The sequence below is a fragment of the Oncorhynchus tshawytscha genome, linkage group LG11, assembly GCF_018296145.1.
Source record: "Oncorhynchus tshawytscha isolate Ot180627B linkage group LG11, Otsh_v2.0, whole genome shotgun sequence".
NCBI classification, from domain to species: Eukaryota; Metazoa; Chordata; class Actinopteri; order Salmoniformes; family Salmonidae; genus Oncorhynchus; species Oncorhynchus tshawytscha.
Window position 1 is genome coordinate 13,222,167 of NC_056439.1, and position 24,912 is coordinate 13,247,078.

Consider the following 24,912-nt stretch of genomic DNA (forward strand, 5'->3'; position numbering starts at 1 on the left):
TTCTCCTGACTGCTCTTGTCTCACGCACAACAGACTCTTTCTCCCTTTTGCCATACGCAAACAACTACAGCACAAATGCAAGGGAAGAGAAAAGAGGAGACAGGAGCAAAAAAGGAGGAAGGAGGGAGGGGTGGGGGGGCAGAGTCTTTTCCCGAGGTCTACTCCTCCGGTGAGTCCATTTCTTCTGGCTGGGTGGAGGCTTAATGCGAGTGTGGAAAAGTGGAAAATTTAATTAGGCTGCCAAGGGGGGTTTGTGTCACTTGGCACGAGCGACCCCACTCCCCTTCACTCTTTCATTACTGTGTTTGCTGTAGTCCAACCCGCACCTCACTTTTTACCCACAGTCCTTGGGGACATGACCTACAGGGCTGACGGGGCAGATCGAGGTCAACCATGTACAGCTGTGCAGTGGCCACATACTGTATAGCCGGCCCGAGCATTTTATTGAGCTGCCATCGAGTGTCAGGGTAGTTTCAGGTGCTGTTGTCTCTGGATTGGGTTAACATTTCTTTATGGTTACGCAAAAAAAGGGCAAATATTATTTGTAGCTACATACTGTATAGCCTCACAACAAAATGGAATATTAATGAGCTTAAACGTCAGACATTTGTAGGTGTGTATGAGAGTATGTGTGTGATGGTGTGCCAATTTTATTTAATCTATATAGCCAAAATGGTACTTACAGTGGGGAGAACAAGTATTTGATACACTGCCGATTTTGCCGATTTTCCTACTTACAAAGCATGTTGAGATCTGTAATTTATTTCATAGGTGCACTTCAATTGTGAGAGATGGAATCTAAAACAAAAATCCAGAAAATCACATTGTATGATTTTTAAGTAATTAATTTGCATTTTATTGCATGAAATAAGTATTTGATACATCAGAAAAGCAGAACTTAATATTTGGTACAGAAACCTTTGTTTGCAATTACAGAGATCACACGTTTCCTGTAGTTCTTGACCAGGTTTGCACACAATGCAGCAGGGATTTTGGCCCACTCCTCCATTCAGACCTTCTCCAGATTCTTCAGGTTTCGGGGCTGTCGCTGGGCAATACAGACTTTCAGCTCCCTCCAAAGATGTTCTATTGGTTTCAGGTCTGGAGACTGGCTAGGCCACTCCAGGACCTTGAGATGCTTCTTACGGAGCCACTCCTTAGTTGCCCTGGCTGTGTGTTTTGGGTCTTTGTCATGCTGGAAGACCCAGCCATGACCCATCTTCAATGCTCTTACTGAGGGAAGGAGGTTGTTTGCCAAGATCTTGCGATACATGGCCCCATCCATCCTCCCCTCAATACTGTGCAGTCATCCTGTCCCCTTTGCAGAAAAGCACCCCCAAAGCATGATGTTTCCACCTCCATGCTTCACGGTTGGGATGGTGTTCTTGGGGTTGTGCTCATCCTTCTTCTTCCTCCAAACACGGCGAGTGGAGTTTAGACCAAAAAGCTCTATTTTTGTCTCATCAGTCCACATGACCTTCTCCCTTTCCTCCTCTGGATCATCCAGATGGTCATTGGCAAACTTCAGACGGGCCTGGACATGCGCTGGCTTGAGCAGGGAGACCTTGCGTGCGCTGCAGGATTTTAATCCATGACGGCGTAGTGTGTTACTAATGGTTTTCTTTGAGACTGTGGTCCCAGCTCTCTTCAGGTAATTGACCAGGTCCTGCCGTGTAGTTCTGGGCTGATCCCTCACCTTCCTCATGATCATTGATGCCCCACGAGGTGAGATATTGCATGGAGCCCCAGACCGAGGGTGATTGACCGTCATCTTGAACTTCTTCCATTTTCTAATAATTGCGCCAACAGTTGTTGCCTTCTCACCAAGCTGCTTGCCTATTGTCCTATAGCCCATCCCAGCCTTGTGCAGGTCTACAATTTGATCCCTTATGTCCTTACACAGCTCTCTGGTCTTGGCCATTCTGGAGAGGTTGGAGTCTGTTTGATTGAGTGTGTGGACAGGTGTCTTTTATACAGGTAACGAGTTCAAACAGGATCAGTTAATACAGGTAATGAGTGGAACAGGAGGGCTTCTTAAAGAAAAACTAACAGGTCTGTGAGAGCTGGAATTCTTATTGGTTGGTAGGTGATCAAATACTTATGTCATGCAATAAAATGCAAATTAATTACTTAAAAATCATACAATGTGATTTTCTGGATTTTTGTTTTAGATTCCGACTCTCACAGTTGAGGTGTACCTATGATAAAAAAAATTACAGACCTCTACATGCTTTGTAAGTAGGAAAACCTACAAAATCGGCAGTGTATCAAATACTTGTTCTCCCCACTGTATCTATAGAACAGTGCTAATCTTTATAAAAAGTTAAAAAAGTTATAATCGGCATAACACAATATTTGGTAATAAGCCTGTTACTGTAAATAGCGAGAATTCAATGGTAAAAAAAAAAACGAAATTCATTTTGAGCACATTTCACTCAAACATGAATTCGAAAACCTGAAAAAAATGTAAAAAATGCAGTTCTAATTTCGTGTTCATCTATAATTGACATATCACATGCTTACAGTAGGCTACTTCACATTCATTTAGGCTCAGGTAAAGTTTTCCAAGTTGCATGGACACTAGTCCACACACTATGAGAAGTTACCAACATGCACGTATTTATATCTATTTATTTCCTGCCTGTCCAAGTCCCGGCTGTCACTCCACCTGACAGGTCTATCAGTGTACAAGGCAGATTGGGATGTGTCCCTCAGTCAGTGTGACAGGCTGAACCGGCAGCATCACAACCCAGAGTGACAGCTCCTCAGGTAGACTTGCCAGTGGAAAAGAGAGGGAAGAGAGAGATGGAGAAGGAGGGGAGAAAGAGCAGAGGAAAAGTGGTAGAGTGCAAAGAAGAGAGACAGATGGGCCACAAAACTGTAAAAGGGAAGAGAAAGGTCAACCCATCAGAAACCCATGAAGGTCAACTTCAAGTCACTTTTATTTACATTACCTCTAAACTCCACTTAAATCTTCAGTCGAACCTCTCTGCCAAGAAAAACAGTGTCTACGATTGCCAACTAGGCCTATTAGGCAGATCAAGATGAAGCTTTTATGCTGATTTAGCGTGTCAAGCCTTCGCCAAATTCCCGGTTAAATATCAGAGAACCAAAAGCTGCATTCCAGAGACAAACCACCTGAAGGATGTGCTTTGGTAAATTTAAATGTTTAAATCAAATATTTGTGATTGTACCCTAGAGGAAGACGGAGTATAAAAAATATAAAAAATATCTGCCCTCATCTCGTCAAAAGCCATCCAACCCATCCAAAACGCCCAAACAACGTGACAAAAATGGAAAACCTACAAGCTCTGGAGCGAGGAGTCCTTTGATCGGCTTAGCCACGCTCTCCTGGCTTCTAATGTTTCGGCTAGGACGAGAGTAATTAGCTATTAACAATCACCATTTAACGAGATCCCATTTTTATCTATACGAGAGGGAAAAATCTGCTGCTTTGACAGTGAGTGCATTAGAATATCCCTGTGACTTCGGGATAAAAAAAAGAGGCCCGAACCAGTAATTCTCTCAAATCCATGACATCTCTGGGCTATTTTTTAATTTTAGGCAAATCCCCCCACTCTCCTCACTCCTTCCCAAATTAGCTAAGCCCCTCAGCTCCAAAATCTTAAACATGGCTTGCATCAACAACCCCGCTGCATACCAAACATTGTCTACTGCTGAAGCCCCTATATTAGCTCTCCAGCTTGTTAAAAGTGGGGAGCCTTTCACTTTCTTGGCCTCAGTCTCTGCTTTTGAAAGTTTTTTTTAGTTCTTCGAGTTACTTCTTCTTAGGTGGAACCGGTGTGAGTGATGCTAAAATCTAGCCCTGGGTTATCATCTAGGGAAGGTGCTACAGAGCTTAAGTGATCCTGTTTCACACACCCGTCATTAGCTGAGACTGGCAGATCCATGGCTGCCTTGAAGCTAACCGCAAACAGGATATCAGTCTAATGTTGATAAAGCTAGCTAGCAGTGGCGTGTATCCATGGATGCCAAGGGAATCCAGGCTTGCCCAAAAGATTAACCCCAGAATAAGAAAAAATATTTATATTTTGTCTCTCTGTGTTTCATACATTCAGCCTTTTGCAAATTGAAGGAAATGTATCTCACCAGAGAAAGCATCCAAGCGAACAAACAGCGCCCATATGTCTCAGTATGTGTAGCGTATATCTATCTGATGCTGTCTGGTCAGAAAGAGTATGACGAGAGTATGACAAAAATAATAGCCAATCAGCGTTGAGCCTAACTGAGTGAGCTCAGCTGTGAATGGTCCTGGCACACAAAACAAAAAGTCTGAAGGGAAGCCAGTTTGGATTTGGCTTCAGACCAATCCCATCACAAGCCAAATGTCATTATTCACACATTTTTCATTTCTTTTTTACATCTTGTTGCGCTGTTGTCATCCAGTGGCTAGCTAGCTAAAATCATCCCTTTCCTTAATTAGCCATGGGTGGAGATAGGGATTTGGACTTGTGGTTTTACTTAATTCTCCGTACTGGTAAATTATCATCATCAAGGCAATTCTGATCCAACCATAAATTCATGCAATTGTGCCCCTGGCCTGAGAGGATGGAAGTTCAACATGTAGCTAGATGTAGTATGCTAATGTTAACTAGCTGGCCTGGTGTATCGTTGCCCATGAAAGGAAGTTAGGCTAGCGAGCAAGTATTTTAGCCATGTAACCTAGTACAACAAAAATGAAAAGTGTGTACTGTTGTTTAGGCAACATGAAAGAGGAGGATGTTTTCTTATACTTGCATGCATACACAGAAATCAGTACCATGGACACCCACATAATATTTAGCTTACGTTGAAATAGTTTTTGGTGTATTTTAGTTGTCACTGTATTAGATTAAGCACAGGTGATTGATGATGTTGAAATGTTGAAGTTGGAATGGTGCTGGAATAGTGTAGGCAGCTCCTGTTTTCTTTGTAACTTGAGGTAACTCTGTGTTTCTAAATCAATAGTTGTTTAGTGGTCTCAAAATGTCAGAAACATTACCCCGCTTGACCATGCTGTAGGTCATGTAACTGTTTATTACATGCAATATGTTTGTGGACTTCACACAGATGTTGCCCTCCGGTTTTCTAATAAAACAAATGTGTGGTTGAATTTATTCTTATTGTCTCGGCCTTAGGCCTATATATCACGGTGTTAAGGCATATGAACGAACAGGTTATAGAGCAAACAACGCAATTATCACAACACATACAGTAGGTTGTGATATTGTTTTCATTTCTGGATTGGCTTCCCCGGTGATTTTACCCACGCACCGCACTACTGCTAGCAAGCCAACTCCCTGGAGTTGGAAACACCTGCTGAGCAAAACATGCCAGGAGTTCGAGGAAGGAGAAATAGTGTGAGGTGGGTGAGGTTTCAGCTTTGGTTGGGAGCCCTCAGCATTAACCTGCAGGGGCCACAAAGGCCAACCCTGACTGGGCCCTATTGCAATATATGATTAAGTAATCAAAGAACAAACATTTATTACAATCAGGCAAAGAGGTTGTGGCTTGTTTAACTGTGCACCAAACTGCTTCTCCAAAACCAAAATGGCCAACAATCATTAGCAAAACCATTCCACGGTTCAGCAAAGGTTAAACTGGTTTTCAGGGGTAAAGAGATGCTGAGCGTCATTTTATTCATCTCTCTCCAGAGATCCCCGGGTAATTATTCCTACCTTTAATGATTCCGGCCGACTGCCATTGCAATCTCCTAAATAAGGCTGGATTAGTGGATTTGGAGTATTAGCAGAGTTGGCAGGCAGGAGACCTCTGTGCCGTGAGTCAGGAAGTGAGAAACACAGCTTCAAAAGGTACCTTGAGCAGCAACCTTGGTAAGATCATTACGAAGACCGTATCACTATTGAGAGGTTTAAAGTGAGTGAGAGAGGCGAGTTCCATGTGGACTACGTGATATGACACCTGTGCCTTAGTTTAAATTGAAAGAGTTGCTTACGAGCAACTTATAAGGTTTACTTCAAAGTGTTTCACCTTCGAACTTAAAAACAATTTCTGTGAATCCTTGACAATGTTAGCGTCTGTAGATTCCTCACAGCTCACTCCAATTTATACTCATGTACTGAATAATAAAAATACCTTATTTTTAAATATATTTAAAGCTGATAAAAAATTAGGATCAAGAGGATTTGCTAAGCCAAAATCAATTAAAGGAAAACAAAATTAATTTTGAATGTGAAATGAATACAAAAACTGAAATAAAGACTGCAATCGAGAAGCCTTCGTTAGAGAAGCTGTTACCCCATGTCCTTCCTCTGCACACCCTCCTTCCACTCCTCAAAATAAAGATAGCAGTTCGTCCCCAGGCTGATGAGCGAGACCATTTGAAAGCAGGTCGGCAAAGGTTACCGCGTGAAACATGGAACGCAGCAAAAAAAATAATTTTTTTTTGCTTTTAATATTTTTGTATTAATAGACTTAATGCTATTAAATGCCTCAGATACATTCACTGTATAGTTTCCAATTAGACTTGACAGTTGCTGCATTACCAGCAATAAATATAGCAAAGGGCTGGCCCCCGGGGCCGGGAAAGACCCCTAACAATGACCCCTTAAGATTTAATGATGAAAACATGCACACGCACTCCCACTCTCTCTTTCACCCTTCCTCCCTTGCACAGACCATCCCTCCATCCCTACTCTCCCAGTTAGTCTCACTCTCTCTCACACACCATCCATCCCTCATTCCCTGTTTCTCTTTCCCTTTCTTTCAAACCCAGCTACATTTAGCACAGGCCATAATTTAATCACAGTGCATCAGTGGCTTAGTGACAAGCAATAATGAAACAATAAAGAATGTATTTACAGACAGTACAGGATTTCAGGGTTTCATTGGGAATAGGAGTGATTGAGATGGTGGTGAAATGAAAATAACAGAAAACATTTAGTAACTTACCTTCATGGAGTAAGTGAATAAAATATGATCACAGGTCTTTAAAAATGAAAAATAGAACATACAGTATTCTCTCTAATGTACATAGTACTGGGGAATACTCCTCTCAGGGCAAAGATTAAGACAACTGTAGAATGATAAAGTAATGGTACCACTCGTAAGAATGTATTATATGAATCAAGATGAACCACTGAAGGTTTTTCCAGAAGATGCCCGTATCACATCAAGCTCCAGCCAAAGAGTTCAGGGCCCTTTTCCAGTTCTCACAACCAATCAGAAGATCAGAAGTGATGTCTTGTTTGAGGCTGTAGCACCTTGGCTGGGCAAGCCCAACATCTGTCTATTGACAGACTAAGTGGTTCTGAACTACTGACCCTAACCATTTTAGCAACAGCATATTCTTTCTGTAATTTTTAAGAAGGGTAAAAAAACGAAATAAAATGGAAACGCAGACAATTCAGGGAAAGCATAAATCACATGGCTCAACATGGAGTTAGAGAGTCCCTGTACAGCGTACATTGTCACTCATGTGCAGCGCATTCACACACACTACACTACACTCCTAGAGTTTCAGTGGCAAAGGCCTCTTCCTGAAATTGAGGAATGAAGCTCTTGAAATATGCTCTGTGGAGTGAGAGAGAAAGATACCAATTAAAAGTAATTTAGACACAGATTTACTGGGAGTACTACAGTTTTTATCTGACCATAAAAGAGCAGCACCAGTTTGTTCTTTCAGCAGGAGAAAGTTGTCTCCTGACATGCTGAGAGTATAATCTAAACACAAAACATCTCAACAATTTACCACTGTGAAATCAAGACAGAGAGACCGATGGCTACTCCTGATTATCTCAATGTTCAATCTTCCTTATAGAAAATGAGAAATTGTGAGGAGCAAACAAGTAAAACTAAAAGAAAAACCAAGACAAAAAAATGCAATGGAATGACAATGTACAATAATTAAGAGCTGTCAAAACCAAACAGTGTGTGCGTGTGTGTTTAAGGGCGAGTTTCACTCCAGGTCAGGTAGCCGAGAATACAAACTCTTCTCAGTTATAAACCAGTAGCTGATAGGTTGGAATCCCAGGCATTTGGAATGTTTGCATATTTTGGGCCCTCCACAGTTCCAAACTAAGACTGAAAACTACTTGTCAGCAAAACAGAGATAAGATACTGACTTTCCTTGGAGACTAGCGATGTAAACAAAGAAAATTCCATCTGTTCCATGTAACTATCAACTTTAGGACAAAAACTCAACTGTTACAGTTAAGCACTCCTTTGCTGTGCTAAGTAAATATGATAATGCTAGAGATAAAGCCATTAATTCACTAATAGGTTCAACGGGTTCTTGTTAAATAGAAAAAAGGTCAAGTAAATGCAATTTGGGAGAGCCATACATCTATAATTTTATTTTAAAAAATGCCATATAAATCTTTACCAGTGTGATTAGTGATATGTGGTTTCAATTAAAGTGATTTGATGTCCATACTGTTAGTGATTCAAATCAAATCAAATCAAATTTTATTTGTCACATACACATGGTTAGCAGATGTTAATGCGAGTGTAGCGAAATGCTTGTGCTTCTAGTTCCGACAATGCAGTAATAACGAACAAGTAATCTAACTAACAATTCCAAAAAAACTACTGTCTTATAACACAGTGTAAGGGGATAAAGAATATGTACATAAGGATATATGAATGAGTGATGGTACAGAGCAGCATAGGCAAGATACAGTAGATGATATCGAGTACAGTATATACATATGAGATAAGTATGTAAACCAAGTGGCATAGTTAAAGTGGCTAGTGATACATGTATTACATAAGGATGCAGTCGATGATATAGAGTACAGTATCAACGTATGCATATGAGATGAATAATGTAGGGTAAGTAACATTATATAAGGTAGCATTGTTTAAAGTGGCTAGTGATATATTTACATCATTTCCCATCGATTCCCATGATTAAAGTGGCTGGAGTAGAGTCAGTGTCATTGACAGTGTGTTGGCAGTAGCCACTCAATGTTAGTGGTGACTGTTTAACAGTCTGATGGCCTTGAGATAGAAGCTGTTTTTCAGTCTCTCGGTCCCAGTTTTGATGCACCTGTACTGACCTCGCCTTCTGGATGACAGCGGGGTGAACAGGCAGTGGTTCGGGTGGTTGATGTCCTTGATGATCTTTATGGCCTTCCTGTAGCATCGGGTGGTGTAGGTGTCCTGGAGGGCAGGTAGTTTGCCCCCGGTGATGCGTTGTGCAGACCTCACTACCCTCTGGAGAGCCTTACGGTTGAGGGCGGTGCAGTTGCCATACCAGGCGGTGATACAGCCCGCCAGGATGCTCTCGATTGTGCATCTGTAGAAGTTTGTGAGTGCTTTTGGTGACAAGCCGAATTTCTTCAGCCTCCTGAGGTTGAAGAGGCGCTGCTGCGCTTTCCTCACGATGCTGTCTGTGTGAGTGGACCAATTCAGTTTGTCTGTGATGTGTATGCCGAGGAACTTAAAACTTACTACCCTCTCCACTACTGTCCCGTCGATGTGGATAGGGGGGTGCACTCTCTGCTGTTTCCTGAAGTCCACGATCATCTCCTTTGTTTTGTTGACGTTGAGTGTGAGGTTATTTTCCTGACACCACACTCCGAGGGCCCTCACCTCCTCCCTGTAGGCCGCCTCGTTGTTGTTGGTAACCAAGCCTACTACTGTAGTGTTGTCTGCAAACTTGATGATTGAGTTGGAGGCATGCATAGCCACGCAGTCGTGGGTGAACAGGGAGTACAGGAGAGGGCTCAGAACGCACCGTTGTGGGGCCCCAGTGTTGAGGATCAGCAGGGTGGAGATGTTGTTTCCTACCCTCACCACCTGGGGTCGGCCCGTCAGGAAGTCCAGTACCCAGTTGCACAGGGCGGGGTCGAGACCCAGGGTGTCAAGCTTGATGATGAGTTTGGAGGGTACTATGGTGTTGAATGCCGAGCTGTAGTCGATGAACAGCATTCTCACATAGGTATTCCTCTTGTCCAGATGGGTTAGGGCAGTGTGCAGTGTGGTTGAGATTGCATCGTGCTACGGGGCGGTAGTCGTTTAGCTCAGTTACCTTAGCTTTCTTGGGAACAGGAACAATGGTGGCCCTCTTGAAGCATGTGGGAACAGCAGACTGGTATATAGATTGATTGAATATGTCCGTAAACACACCGGCCAGCTGGTCTGCGCATGCTCTGAGGGCGCGGCTGGGGATGCCGTCTGGGCCTGCAGCCTTGCGAGGGTTAACACGTTTAAATGTCTTACTCACTTCGGCTGCAGTGAAGGAGAGACCGCATGTTTCCGTTGCAGGCCGTGTCAGTGGCACTGTATTGTCCTCAAAGCGGGCAAAAAGTTATTTAGTCTGCCTGGGAGCAAGACATCCTGGTCCGTGACTGGGCTGGGTTTCTTCCTGTAGTCCGTGATTGACTGTAGACCCTGCCACATGCCTCTTGTGTCTGAGCCGTTGAATTGAGATTCTACTTTGTCTCTGTACTGGCGCTTAGCTTGTTTGATAGCCTTGCGGAGGGAATAGCTGCACTGTTTGTATTCAGTCATGTTACCAGACACCTTGCCCTGATTAAAAGCAGTGGTTCGTGCCTTCAGTTTCACACGAATGCTGCCATCAATCCACGGTTTCTGGTTAGGGAATGTTTTAATCGTTGCTATGGGAACGACATCTTCAACGCACGTTCTAATGAACTCGCTCACCGTATCAGCGTATTCGTCAATGTTGTTGTCTGACGCAATACGAAACATCTCCCAGTCCACGTGATGGAAGCAGTCTTGGAGTGTGGAGTCAGCTTGGTCGGACCAGCGTTGGACAGACCTCAGCGTGGGAGCTTCTTGTTTTAGTTTCTGTCTGTAGGTAGGGATCAACAAAATGGAGTCGTGGTCAGCTTTTCCGAAAGGGGGGCGGGGCAGGGCCTTATATGCGTCGCGGAAGTTAGAGTAACAATGATCCAGGGTCTTTCCACCCCTGGTTGCGCAATCGATATGCTGATAAAATTTAGGGAGTCTTGTTTTCAGATTAGCCTTGTTAAAATCCCCAGCTACAATGAATGCAGCCTCCGGATAAATCGTTTCCAGTTTGCAGAGAGTTAAATAAAGTTTGTTCAGAGCCATCGATGTGTCTGCTTGGGGGATATATACGGCTGTGATTATAATCGAAGAGAATTCTCTTGGTAGATAATGCGGTCTACATTTGATTGTGAGGAATTCTAAATCAGGTGAACAGAAGGATTTGAGTTCCTGTATGTTTCTTTCATCACACCATGTCACGTTGGCCATAAGGCATACGCCCCCGCCCGTCTTCTTACCAGAAAGATGTTTGTTTCTGTCGGCGCGATGCGTGGAGAAACCCGCTGGCTGCACTGCTTCGGATTGCGTCTCTCCAGTGAGCCATGTTTCCGTGAAGCAGAGAACGTTACAGTCTCTGATGTCCCTCTGGAATGCTACCCTTGCTCGGATTTCATCAACCTTGTTGTCAAGAGACTGGACATTGGCAAGAAGAATGCTAGGGAGTGGTGCACGATGTGCCCGTCTCCAGAGTCTGACCAGAAGACCGCTTCGTTTCCCTCTTTTTCTGAGTCGTTTTTTTTGTTGGTCGCTGCATGTGATCCACTCGGTTGCACTGGTTGTAAGGCAGAACACAGGATCCGCATCGCGAAAAACATATTCTTGGTCGTACTGATGGTGAGTTGACGCTGATCTTATATTCAGTAGTTCTTCTCGGCTGTATGTAATTAAACCTAAGATGACCTGGGGTACTAATGTAAGAAATAACACGTAAAAAAACATAAAACTGCATAGTTTCCTAGGAACGCGAAGCGAGGCGGCCATCTCTGTCGGCGCCGGAAGTAAAAAATATTAGTATGACAAGGATTGTTTTGCTTTTCATGTTACCATTATAAATCCAGATAAGTTTAATTGAGATCAAATCTATTTTGTGAGGGAGACCTAGTCCAAAGATGGCAGCAGGTTCTAGTTTTGTGCTAGTCGATTGGATTACGTGACTTAAACAAATAACTTCGATTTGAATCATTATCATCATGTATTATGGGTAATTACTGTACAGTATAGTAGCTCAAATAGTCAATGTTGTCCAGTATGCTACGGGTGATTGTTTCCCCTAGGTACAGATATAAGATCAGCTTCCCCTCCCCCAATCCTAACCATTAGTGAGGAAAAGGCTAAACTTATTCATCAGCATCTAGGGGCAACTTCACCCTACATCTGTCCAGTAGTGTCTTGCCTTACTTGGCTCTTTTGGCCATCTTGTTGCCGTCCCATCGCGGGCTGTAAGGGTAGGATGTCATGCCCTGGCCTTAGTTATCTGTGTTTTCTTTATTATTTTGGTTAGGCCAGGGTGTGACATGGGTGATTTATTTGTGTTTTGTCTTGTCTAGGGGTTTATTAGATTTATGGGGTTGTGTTCAGTGTAGTTGTCTAGGCAAGTCTATGGTTGCCTAGAGTGGTTCTCAATCAGAGGCAGGTGTTTATCATTGTCTCTGATTGGGAACCATATTTAGGCAGCCATATTCTTTGGGTATTTTGTGGGTGGTTGTCTCCTGTGTCAGTGTTTGTGCCACATGGGACTGTTTTCATGTTTTGTGTTCTGTTCATGTTTAGTTTCTCTGATTAAAGAACCATGGACTTTAACCACGCTGCATTTTGTTCCTCCTCTCCTTCCCAGGAAGAAAACCGTTACATAGGACTTCTGCACCTGCCAGTGGAGCTGCCCACTGTTGGTGAAGTGGTACACAGACTGGAATGTCAGGGTGGGCTGGTCCCGTGGGGAGTAGAGGAAGGTCCACTGGAGGAGGAGAGGTGAGAGAAAGATAGAGGGAGAAAGAGTTTGGGGAGGAAGACATAGTGAGAATGAAAGGTGTGTGTGTTACTCACCATGGACAAGGAAACAGAAGTTTTTCTACATGAGAAGAGTGAGCTTGGTGAATCCCTCTACATCGTACTCCACCACCCCCCTGCATAAAGACACTAATGTGCCCACCATAAAAATCAAATACAATGTTACAGATATGCTTGCTCCCACAAAACGTTTCCTTGCCCTTCTCCCTTACATGCGCACGCACACCAGACTCACATTCCAAAGTGACTGAGAAAGGCAGCAATGTACTCTCTCCTCTTGTGGTAGCCTTGAATGATATACTGCACCTGAGAACAGGGGAGGGAGAAAGAGAGGGAGAGAAACACCTACATTATTCTCAGATACCAGCAAATACCAGCTGAAGCAGAACTGTACAATATTAAAATGTTACTTTTTGGATTGGCATCCTGAAAAGCCAACCAAATAAACTGACAATAAAAAGCTATTTAAATCACTTAATCAATTGAGTGACTTGAGTTCAAATTTGCCCCAGTTAAATCCATGTGTACCAACCAGGGTTTTGCTACTTTGATGCAAAAATGTACACTGATCAAATACGTATCCAGCCTTTCAAGAAGATGAGAAACCATATCATTAAAACATCAATCGATACTCTTCAACTTAATACGGCAGGGTTTTTAATGAGTGCACTTATCGAAACACTGAGATGTCAAACTCAAAGCGTATCAGAGAATGTGTGTACACTTGGGGTCAGACACCAACCTGACGACCCCTTAATGACGCTAATAAGCATGAAGCGTACGCATCCACCCACCACCCCACACACACAAACCAGACTGTTGTAGTGTGTTGATAGCTCTGAGTTGCGGTTGCTGGTGTGTGTGCCTAGCAGGGACGCTCCAGGTTCGGTCAACTATTGACCGTTCTGGACAGGTGAGCGAGACTGCGAATGACTGCACTGACCACCTTACAGCCCCAGACCGAAATCCCCAATTCTAAATCGCAAATATAGCATAGTCCAGTCAACCAGTGGGTATTCTGTGTCAAAAATCAGTTGTCATTAGTAAAGTATATACGTATGCACAGAAGGGGAAGTTTCCCTGTACCATAGACAAGGCATTAGCTTGTTTCCCTCCAATTCCAATCTTAACCATGCATTACAATATGTCTGTGTTGCTGGTGATTTCATTACATCACCTATGGTTGTGGTTATTTATAAATACAAACATAGTATCCATTCACAAAGGTTATGAATAAATGCCTGTGTTTCCTGATGCATTGGGTGCCTTTTCTCAGTGGGTTTTTCTCAGTCTGCCACACACACACACACACACACACACACACACGTACACCTCCTGCTGGGAAACACACAACACAGTGACTCAGACACCCCTATTCAAGTCTATTCGTCTTTGTTTACGTAGGACCAAGTGGGGGGTAGTCACAGCTCTCTGAAAGGCAGCAAGGCCACTGTCTGTAAAGAGTGTGTTTATTTAGTCACAGCAGGGTGTGTGTGGAATTGTGGATCACTGTACTTAAACACACCCGCCCTCCCTGGCATGACAACAGGGAATCAAGCATTCCTATTGGCTGTGTGGTAGTCTAACCGATGACAAAAAGGTGAGATCATGCAGCAGGTATTCAATGTGCCCGCACCCAGGACGTGCCGCCTCCGCTTCTGGCATGTGTACATGCCCCTGGAGGGTATTATGCAATGTGTCCGGAAGTGTTTCCTGTAGTAATGTGTAACAATCCTCATTCACCTCATTTCTCTCTCACATACACTGAAGTTTTGCTTTTAATAATGTGTCAGGTCTTCCATCAACACATCTCAAATCAAATTGTATTTGTCAAATGCGCCTTTCCGTAAAATGCTTACTTACAAGCCCTTAACCAACCAGTTCAAGAAATAAAGTTAAGAATTACTAAATAAACTAAAGTGAAAAAAGAAACAAGAAAATTACATAACAATAACAAAGCTATATACAGGGGGGTACCGGTAGCGAGTCTATGTGCGGGGGTACAGGTTAGTCAAGGTAATTTGTACATTTAGGTAGGGGTAAAGTGACTATGCATAAATAATAAACAGAGAGTAGCAGCAGTGTAAAAACAAAGGGGGAGGTTCAACGTAAGTAGTCCAGGTGGCCATTTGATTAATTGTTCAGCAGTCTTATGGCTTGGGGGCAGAAGCTGTTAACCTCTTAGGTTTTTCAATTTCCGCCTGAAGAAATACCCAAATCCAACTGCCTGTAGCTCAGGCACAGAACCAAGGATATGCATATTCTTGGTACCATTTGAAAAGAAAACACTCTGAAGTTTGTGTAAATGTGAATTGAATGTAGGAGAATATAACAATAGATCTGGTTTAGATAATACAATAAAAAAAACATACATTTTTTTATTTTATTGTTGTATCATTATCATCAAAGTTTCAGAATGATAACTTCCAAAATGAGTGTGCTTACATGACATTTATCATGAAATCACCCAGGTGTCCCACACAAGTAGCTCAAATGTACCCACGTGGCCAAATTGGTGAAGTTATACATTTTGAATGGAATAACTATATACAAAATACCCCCAAAAATGGGGGAAAAAATACATTTACAAAATAACACTTTCAATATTTGGAAGACCCTCAGTCCTCTACACAATATTATGCTGTACACAATATTATGTTGTATTTCACGCACTTCCATGCCTGCAGAAATACATTTGGGCAGATGAACACCACTTGTGACAGGAGCTGGATGAACCAGCTTCAGTGGGGGATGGACACCTTGGCACTGTGGGCTCACATTCGGAGTCAGTGTCACTGTGAAAGAAAATGTTCAGTTAGAATAGTTTCACATATGAGCCCTGTATCAACAGGTATAATAAACAGATATATATAGAGTACAGGGAACATAAGGTTGAATATATTATTATAGACCTGCTAGATCTACTGTCTCATTTATATTATGACATTTCAGCTAGATCTACTGTCTCTATTATATTATGACAGACCAGCTAGATCTACTGTCTTTATTATATTACAACAGACCAGCTGTATCTACTGTCTCCATTATACTTTGGCCATTGTTGTGGGCCTGCCCTCCACTCAACAGCCTCAAATAGGCTATTTCATTTCACAAATAATATTTTATATTATTAATTTCAAACAACGGCATTAGCATGAGAATAACTTACCAGTCCAAAACGATGTCCTCTCCGTTCAAAAAAATATTCCTCCATTTGGGAATCGCTAAATGAATCATCCTCGATCAATTTCTTCTAAAATTATATTTAGACTTAGATTTAGCTTTCCCTGACTTAGTCGCCATACTGATTGATATATAAACAGCTGAATATGCGCTTTACCAAAACAATGCTTTGCGCAACATGCGTAGCTCCTTCCGGTATGAATCGTCAATGGCAAATGAACCTCTTTACGCCAACGTTTACTACATGGGTTGGTCTTCCAACACATAAACATTACATTTTGCCGTTTACCTCAGCTCATTGGCTATATCTTCCCAGCTAGATTTCAAGACGATCAGTGGTCATTGGGTTAAAATACAGTCAATCAATGAAACAGCGGGCAAATCATTGGTGCAGAATGATGTCATTACTTGTTGTCTTCAAATCGGTTTCTTTCAGTCAATACGTCCCACGAAATACGGCCCATCAGGTTTGATTGTGTTACAAACAAACCAGTTGATTGCAATGAAACCAAACATGACTGGAAAAGTCACGTTTTGTGTGTGTATTTACCTCAAATGTGTCGTCAAAAATGGAATGAGACGGAATTCACGACACAAGCGGTTCACAAAATGTTTCATATTAGGCTATAAAAATGTATTTTATCAAACAAAAGACCATTCATTGTATAACAATGAGCATTGGGATTGCAAACAGAGGAAGATCGTCAAAAGGTAAACAATTTATTTTATTGCAGTTTGTGATTTTGTTACGCCTGTGCTGGTTGAAATAGTTGTTTTTTATGGGGCTCTATCCTCATTTAATCGCATTGTATTCTTTCGCAGTAAATCCTTTTTTAAATCTGACAACGCAGTTGGATTAGCAAGATTCTAGGCTTTAAAAAAATGTGAGACACTTGTATTTTCATGAATGTTTAATATGACTATTTATGTAGCGATCACCGTATGTTGTCGAATTTCATCCCGCTACCGGGTTCCGCTCCGGGACCGCTCGTGGTGCGGTAGCAGAGAGAACAGTCTATGACTGGAGTCTTTGAAAAACAGTGTGTTTCATAAACCAAAAGAATGGCTCAGATATATTCAGCATTGCATCAGTAAAGGTAACACAGATGTCAGTTGTGCTCTAAATACTGAGTTCAACAGAAAAATAGGTGACTAAAATTACCAAAATAACATTCTATTACATGTTGAGGTCTGACTGATTCATGTAGTACAGCCCACCTTTAGTGTGCTTCATTGTGAATGCTTGTTCCTGAATAGAATTAAAACCAACAAATTCTCATGTGTTTGGATTTTGGTTCAATTTAGTCTGTGTCTGGCCAGGTAAAAGACCTCTTTCTTCTTTCACAATACAATTTAACAAAATCCGGTCCAATGGGAGCCTGATGAAGACCTGGTGGTCTAAACATTGTCTAATCAATTCACATGGGAGCATAATGCAGTGTACAGAGTTCACTTTTTTTGATGTGAAGCATGTGCTCCAAGTCTATCGATATGCAGATGTTATTTTTTTTCTATTCATCAAAACAGTCAATGAATAATTGACGTCCTGTTTTGTGGGGAAAAGCAGTTGGATGCTTACACACATACTTCTGCTCCTATTTGATGGAGTAACATCGACCTATCCCCTTCTCTCTCTTCACCCTGTTGTGCTGCTCTTTTCTTCCCCCTGGCTTACAGGGAAAGCAAACAGGCCACGTTGCATGCGTGAGCGTTGCAAAATAAATTAACGCGTGCATGTTAGTAAATAATTTTATCCACACTACTTGCGCATGTCAACAAGCGTTTGTGTTGCCAAACACTCAAATAGAAAATAGGTTTTATTTAATATGTTTGACGCACTGCAATTCCTGTGTCTCCAATCTACCCACATGGGTATACAAACCCACGTGGGTGCTTGAAAGATGAACAAGGAGAATCAAAGATAAACTAAAAACTAACTAGGTTCCCCTTTTATCTGTGGATTAATCGGAGTAGAGAAACATGTGATTTTGTATGACTCTGGGTCCAAATTCTACAAATATCCAGCTAAAGAAAGGAACATATGCATTGAAGGTAAAATGACAACCCAATGTTTATCTCCCAGGACAAACTACAGCAACAGCAAGCTACAAATGTCCATGAATGTTTCATGTGTGTTTTGAACAACCCCATATGAATATAGTTGGTTCTATTATTTTAACCTGTGTGTCATGATCACGTCTGGTGTGGATAGACAAAATCAACATGCAGATGATAGCTAGCGTGGATACACGGACAGTTTGGTCACGGTGTTAATCCACCTTCATCCTCCATATCATCCCCCCCCCCACACACACACACACCTCTGCCCTCATTGACCTCAGATGAGGTGAAGCACCCCTGGGGAACTCGCTCCACTGTAGCTGGGTCTTGGCTCAGACAACCAGGGGCTGGCTGGGGGTTGACTGGGGACAGCGGTAGCGTCTCTCTGAGTATGCTGGCCAGTGTCCAGGTGAGGGAGGGAGGGGAGAGATGGGGTTAATGGGACCCACCCTGGGGGTAGTGACATAGCAGTATGTCAACATTCCATCTCTCCCCCTCAACCCCCAGTGAGCGCAGAGACAGACTGTGGAGGTTGGCCAGTATACCAGAGCCGGCACCAGACAATGATCAGCTGGGTGGCATTTTGTTTCAAAGGAGGGGCACTCATTTTTGATGCCATATTGATAGTTATATAAAATATATGCAACAAATCTTCTATCAACAGGTTTCTGTGCCTATGCACCACATAACCAATAAGCAAAGCATAACTTCCAACATTCTAATTACCGACATTGGGCGCTTCAACATCAAGATTTGCGTTTTCAACATTCAATTAGACTAGGCTAATGTCAAGCTCAAGAAACAGAAAATACATCCCTCCATACCTTATACTCAGTGTAGTAGGCTAGGTCATAGGTCTAGTGTAATACCCAAACATTTGATCATCATTTTGAAGAGTAGCATGGCCTCGTCTCCCTAGGCAGACAGGTTGCTAAAGGTAATACTTTTTAAAAGTGAAATAACAAATCTTCAGGCTATATTAAAGCATTATGTTCTAGGTGCGTGAGGAATAGCCGCACTGAGGGGAGAGGAAAGCTTTCCTGAATAACTGGGCCTGCTGGGAGTATAATATTATTGGGGGCCACATTATTATAGGAACGACTTGGGAGAATGATGAGCCACAACAACAGACCCGGTATCTCAGTATCAGAAGTCAAAATACATCCAGACTGGCCTGCTAATGTGCCTTTTTTTAGAACTTGTCGAGAGTAGACCCACAACAAATCCAAATGGTTGCCTAGGCAGATGCAGTTATTTCGGGAATGAAAACATTCAAAACGCAGGGCTTTGATGAGCTTCAAAATGAAATTCACTCAAGTTTACAGAAAAATATTGTAATAATAATAATACAGTTAATAATTTTGGTGTTGTAGTCTATGTAGGATAATTTCATCACCATCCAATGTGATCACATCATTGCACTCGCTCTCTCTCCTGTCAAATTCCCTGCCAGTTGTTTCGGATGCTTTATACAGTTGCTTGTGAAAGTATTCACCCCCACCTTTTTCAACAATTACAGCTGCAATTCTCTTGGGGTTTGTCTCTATAAGCTTAGCACATCTAGCCACTGGGATGTTCGCCCCTTTTTTTCAAAGCAAAACTGCTCCAGCTGCTTCAAGTTGGATGGGTTCCACTGGTGTACAGCAATATTTAAGTCATACCACAGATTCTCAATTGGATTGAGATCTGGGCTTTGACTAGGCCATTCCAAGACATTTTGGTGGGCGGCCCTCTTGGCAGGTTTGTTGTGGTGCCATATTCTTTAGATTTTTTATTATGGATTTAAATGATGCTCCGTGGGATGTTCAAAGTTTCTGATATTTTTTGACAACCCAACCCTGATCTGTACTTCTCCACAACTTTGTCTCTGACCTGTTTGGAGAGCTCCTTGGTCCTCATATTGCCCCTTGCTTAGTGGTGGTTGCAGACTCTGGGGCCTTTCAGAACAGGTGTATATATACACTGAGATCATGTGACACTTAGTCCACCTGTGTGCAATCTAACTAATTATGTGACTCCTGAAGGTAATTGGTTGCACCAGATCTTATTTAGGGCTTCATAGCAAATGGGGTGAGTACATATGCACGCACCACTTTGAATTTTTTTTTTTTTTTTAGAAACAAGTAATTTTTTTCATTTCAACAATTTGGACTATTTTGTGTATGTCCATTATGTGAAATCCAAATAAAAAGCCATTTAAATTACAGGTTGTAATGAAATAAAATAGGAAAAATGCCAAGGAGGATGAATACTTTTGCAAGGCACTATATATGCTGGCTATACATTCAGCTAGGATTTCTCCTTGAATATGCTATTAGTAAAGAAAAAGCTTGAAATAACTGTCCAATAAGCTATTGTAGACTAGCTATTCCTGGGACTCCACAAGACCTAAGGAATAGCTGAAAGGCAGCACCGCAGTGGAGAGGCCAGGTGCATAATTGCACAAGATTACAGTGAAGACAGACAAGCTCTCAGAAAAAAGTATAAAAAAGGGTTCTTTGGCTGTCCCCATAGGAGAAGCCTTTTGGGTTCCATGTAGAACCCTCTGTGGAAAGGGTTCTTCCTGGAACCAAAAGGGTTCTACCTATAACCAAGGGGTTCTTCAAAGGGTTTTCCTATGGGAACAGCCAAAGAAGTCTTTTAGGTTCTAGATAGCACTTTTTTAATAGATTTTTTACAAGAGTGTAGCCTACAATATCTGTGTTTTCGCCTCGCGAGGCTGCACTCCCAGTCCCCAGCTCAAAAAAGCTCCCTTATTGCTGAAATCTTTTAGGGACATGAAAATTATCTTACCTAGGCTTGAGGTCTTGGTGGTAAATGGTTATTCTGTCATACCTTGTTGGTGAGGAGCTGGCAGACTTGAGGTACATAGTCGATGAGGCAGCCTCCACTAGGGAATGTTGGGATGTGTAGTGCAGAGGAACCTCCCAGGGCGCTGATGGACAGAAAGAAAAATAAAGAGTTAAACTACGGTACACAGCAATTCACAGCAATTCAACTCATATCCCTACTAAGACCCTAGCCAGCAGATTGCTTACAGCCGTGCTAGGGTCGGACAGGCTTCCTGTGTAGATTAAGACACTGCGTAGCTGTATTTCTCCACATGTATCCTTCTCACACATACAAACCCCTCCAAAGCCTAATTTGAACAGCTGAAAAACACACAACCCCTCAAAGAGAAGGGGAAGGTTTCTGGCACGATGCTTGACGCAAATCAGCAAAAAAGACGATAGTCATGTGCCCATTCAACCTGGCCTCAGAGCCATAGGAAACAGTTAAGAACAAATTATTATTTACAATGATGGCCTACCCCGACCAAACCCAGACGACGCTGGGCCAATTGTGTGCTGCCCTATGGGACTCCCAATCACGACCGAATGTGATGCAGCCTGGATTTGAACCAGGCAGTGACACCTCTTGTACTGAGATGCAGTCCCTTAGACTGCCGGTTAAGACGTATGATACAACGTCCTCTAATTCGTATGGTATTGTACAGAAGGGGTCATAGCTTAAACCATACAACTACACTCTAGGGGTCATTGTGAGAAGTCACGTCCTGTCTTGTGAGGACCACTATTGTGAGGACCTGTCTTGTGAGGACCACTGACATCCTCTGCTCTGGTCTTGCAGCGTTGCTCCGGTGGTGATTACCGCATGTTTGTATAATCAGGAGAACCAACAGTTCGTTTGGCCCTGGGATGACTAACCGACCGACGGTCGTCATTCCTCGTTTTTCTTCTCCTTTTCTCCGTGGGCAAAAGAGAGGGATGAACCAGTGGGCTTGTTGGAGGTCCCTGGCTGAAGCAGTTGTGGGACAAGTTTTGCGGAACAGTCATAGGTGAACGATTATGATCGGCATTGACGTGACTTGAGTATCCTCGTAACTGACTGACTGCTCTTTTTACTGCTGAACTATCACGGGTAGGATATGTCAGAGGTCAAACATGCTGCCACGGAGCCTCGGGGGCGGGATGCGTGTTTGACGAGGGATCACGAAGGCCCAATAGAAATCATAAACCATGTTTTTTCATTGTGTGAATTAGATTGTCATTATAAGGCAGTATTTGGTGTTCTACAGTAGTGGTGTTGTGTTTCACCTTTTAACAAGAATATGACTAATAGTCCTGGGTTCACATAATATTTTCTTTCAAATATTTGATTGAGCCTGCATTGGGTGCCAGATGGACAGGGTTTGCACTTTTGGGGATATTCTGCTTCTATAGCTCCAAACAAGCTCAATCAAGAGCAACCAAATATTTTTCTGAATGAAAACAAACACTATTTGAACCCAGGTCTCTACATAACTTTAGTTACAAGTTTATATGCAACGTTCTGAACATTTCACCTTACTGAACACAACTCTGATTGCCCAAAACCACAAGGTGTGGTGGGAAAGGACGATGATATCGTATGGGTCAGACAGAGGTTGTAACTGGAAAAAGCATTTGAAAAAGTCACACTGCAATATCCAGGCATGAGGGGGAGTTGCCTGAGCACATTGTGGGAGGCAGTTAATGTAATCCATGGATGTTCATCAGCAGATTCATCATGTCTAAAATTCTTTGGGAGTCTTCTTACTGGCAGGCCTCATTTATAAACTGACGACTGTGCGGAATATACACAATGTGGGCTGTGACCGCTTCCCTTTAATGCAGTTTTGCAAAGCAAACAATTGCGGTTTAGCAACTATCCAGTGTTGCTCATGATTTAGATACAGTATGAGTAAAAAGTTGGACACACCTAATTTCTCTTTATTTTTACTATTTTCTACATTGTAGAATAATAGTGAAGACATCAAAACTATGAAGGAACCATGTAGTGACGAAAAAACATTTGACATTTGAGATTCTTCAAAGTAGCCACCCTTTGCCTTGACAACAGCTCTGCACACTTTTGGCATTTTCTCAAGTAGCTTCATAAGGTAGTCACCTGGAATGCATTTTTTAAAAAAAGTGTGCCTTGTTAAAAGTTGATGTGGAATTTCTTTCCTGGACTACCACAGCATTCTGTAGCGATATGCCATCTGGTTTGCTCTTAGTGGGACTATCATTTGTTTTTCAACAGAAAAATGAACCAAAACACACCTCCAGGCTGTGTTAGGGGCTATTTGACCAAGGAGAGTGATGAGTGCTGCATCAGATGACCTGGCCTCCACTATCACCCAACCTCAAACCAATTGAGATGGTTGGACCACAGAGGGAAGAAAAAGCAGCCAACAAGTGCTCAGCATGTGGGAACTTCAGACTGTTGGAAAAGCATTCCAGGTGAAGCTGGTTGAGAGAATGTCAAGCGTGTGCAAAGCTATCATCAAGGCAAAGGGTGGCTACTTTGAAGAATCTCAAATATAACATTTATTTTGATTTGTTTAATACTTTTTTGGTTACTACGTGATTCTATATGTGTTATTTCATAGTTTTGATGTCTTCACTATTATTCTACAATGTAGAAAATAGTCAAAATAAAAAACATGGAATGAGTAGTTGTCCAAACTTTTGACTGGTACTGTATATATAGTGTATGTAATGCATTTGAAAATGTCATTCATGTATTTGAAAAACATTCTGAAAAACATTTTAGAATATATTTCCACATGTATTTATCTATATATTTAAAATGGTATTTGGAAATGTTTAATAAATTATATTCCAACGTGCACTTAAATGTATCTTGTAAGAAATATTTTAATTAAAATGCAAGGCAAATAAAAAAGTAGACAAAATCATATTGTCATGAAAAGGTTCTTGTCTCAACAATTAAACCTAATTACAATTTAAATTAAACACACCATAACACATTAACTGGTGTGACAGTCCATTTCATGGGAGGCCAAAAAGCACAATGAAAAGCCACACCCCCAACAAGCCATACTTCTAAGTCTTCTAATAGGCTGCCACTGCTACAATATTCACTGAGTATACAAAACATTAGCAACACCTGCTCTTTCCATGACATAAACTGACCAGGTACATCCAGGTATGATCCTTTATGGATGTCACTTATTAAATACACTTCAATCAGTGTAGATGAAACATGTTAAAGAAGGATTTTTAAGCCTTGAGACAATTGAGACATGGATTGTTTAGGTGTTCAATTCAGAGAGGTGAATGGGCAAGAACAAATATTTAAGTGCCTTTGAAAGGGGTATGGTAGTAGGTGCCAGGCACACCGGTTTGAGTGTCAAGAACTGCAACACTGCTGAGGTTTTCACGCTCAACATTTTCCTGTGGGTATCAAAAATAAATCAAGCCAAGTTAACACAGCTGTGGGAAGCATTGGAGTCAACATGGGCCAGCATCCCTGTGGAATGCTTTTGAACCCTTGTAGAGTCCATGCCCTGATGTATTGAGGCTGTTCTGAGGGTAAAAAGGGGTGATTCCTAATTCTGCTTCTTAAATTACTCTACGTATTGATAATTGGAAATCATTTTTGTGGCCACCAAGCCAAAACTTTGGCAGTGATATCATTTAAAATGTGTTGAATAAAAAATAACTTGATTTCACCTCATTCAAACTTCATAAAAACCAACCATCTATTGAGTGAACGTTTAGTTAATCTGAAACATTCCTGCATTCTGACTGTAGCCAGATCAGTCGGGGCAATAGCATTCATAAAAATATCATCCGTATATAGATTAAGTTTACCATTTTTAACAGATTGGCTAATGGTGCTTATATAAATAGTGAAGAGGTCCCAAAATCAACCTTTGTGGTGCACCATTATTTACATAATGAAAGTCAGACCAGGCATAACCAGGCATCTTCTACTGTCGGAATGAGGTCAATATCCTTCCAGGATACCCCATCAATCACGATGACCTGAGTTCTGTCTGAACTCAGTATTGAGCATATTGAGGACAACTTATTCAATAAAATAACATGATTA

At 41.9% G+C, this 24,912-nt stretch overlaps 1 pseudogene; it reads right to left on the reverse strand.

Moving 5' to 3' along the window:
- Positions 1 to 7,463: 7,463 nt before the first annotated feature.
- The window catches only part of LOC112262425, a 196,837-nt pseudogene continuing 179,388 nt past the window's right edge, over positions 7,464 to 24,912 (reverse strand).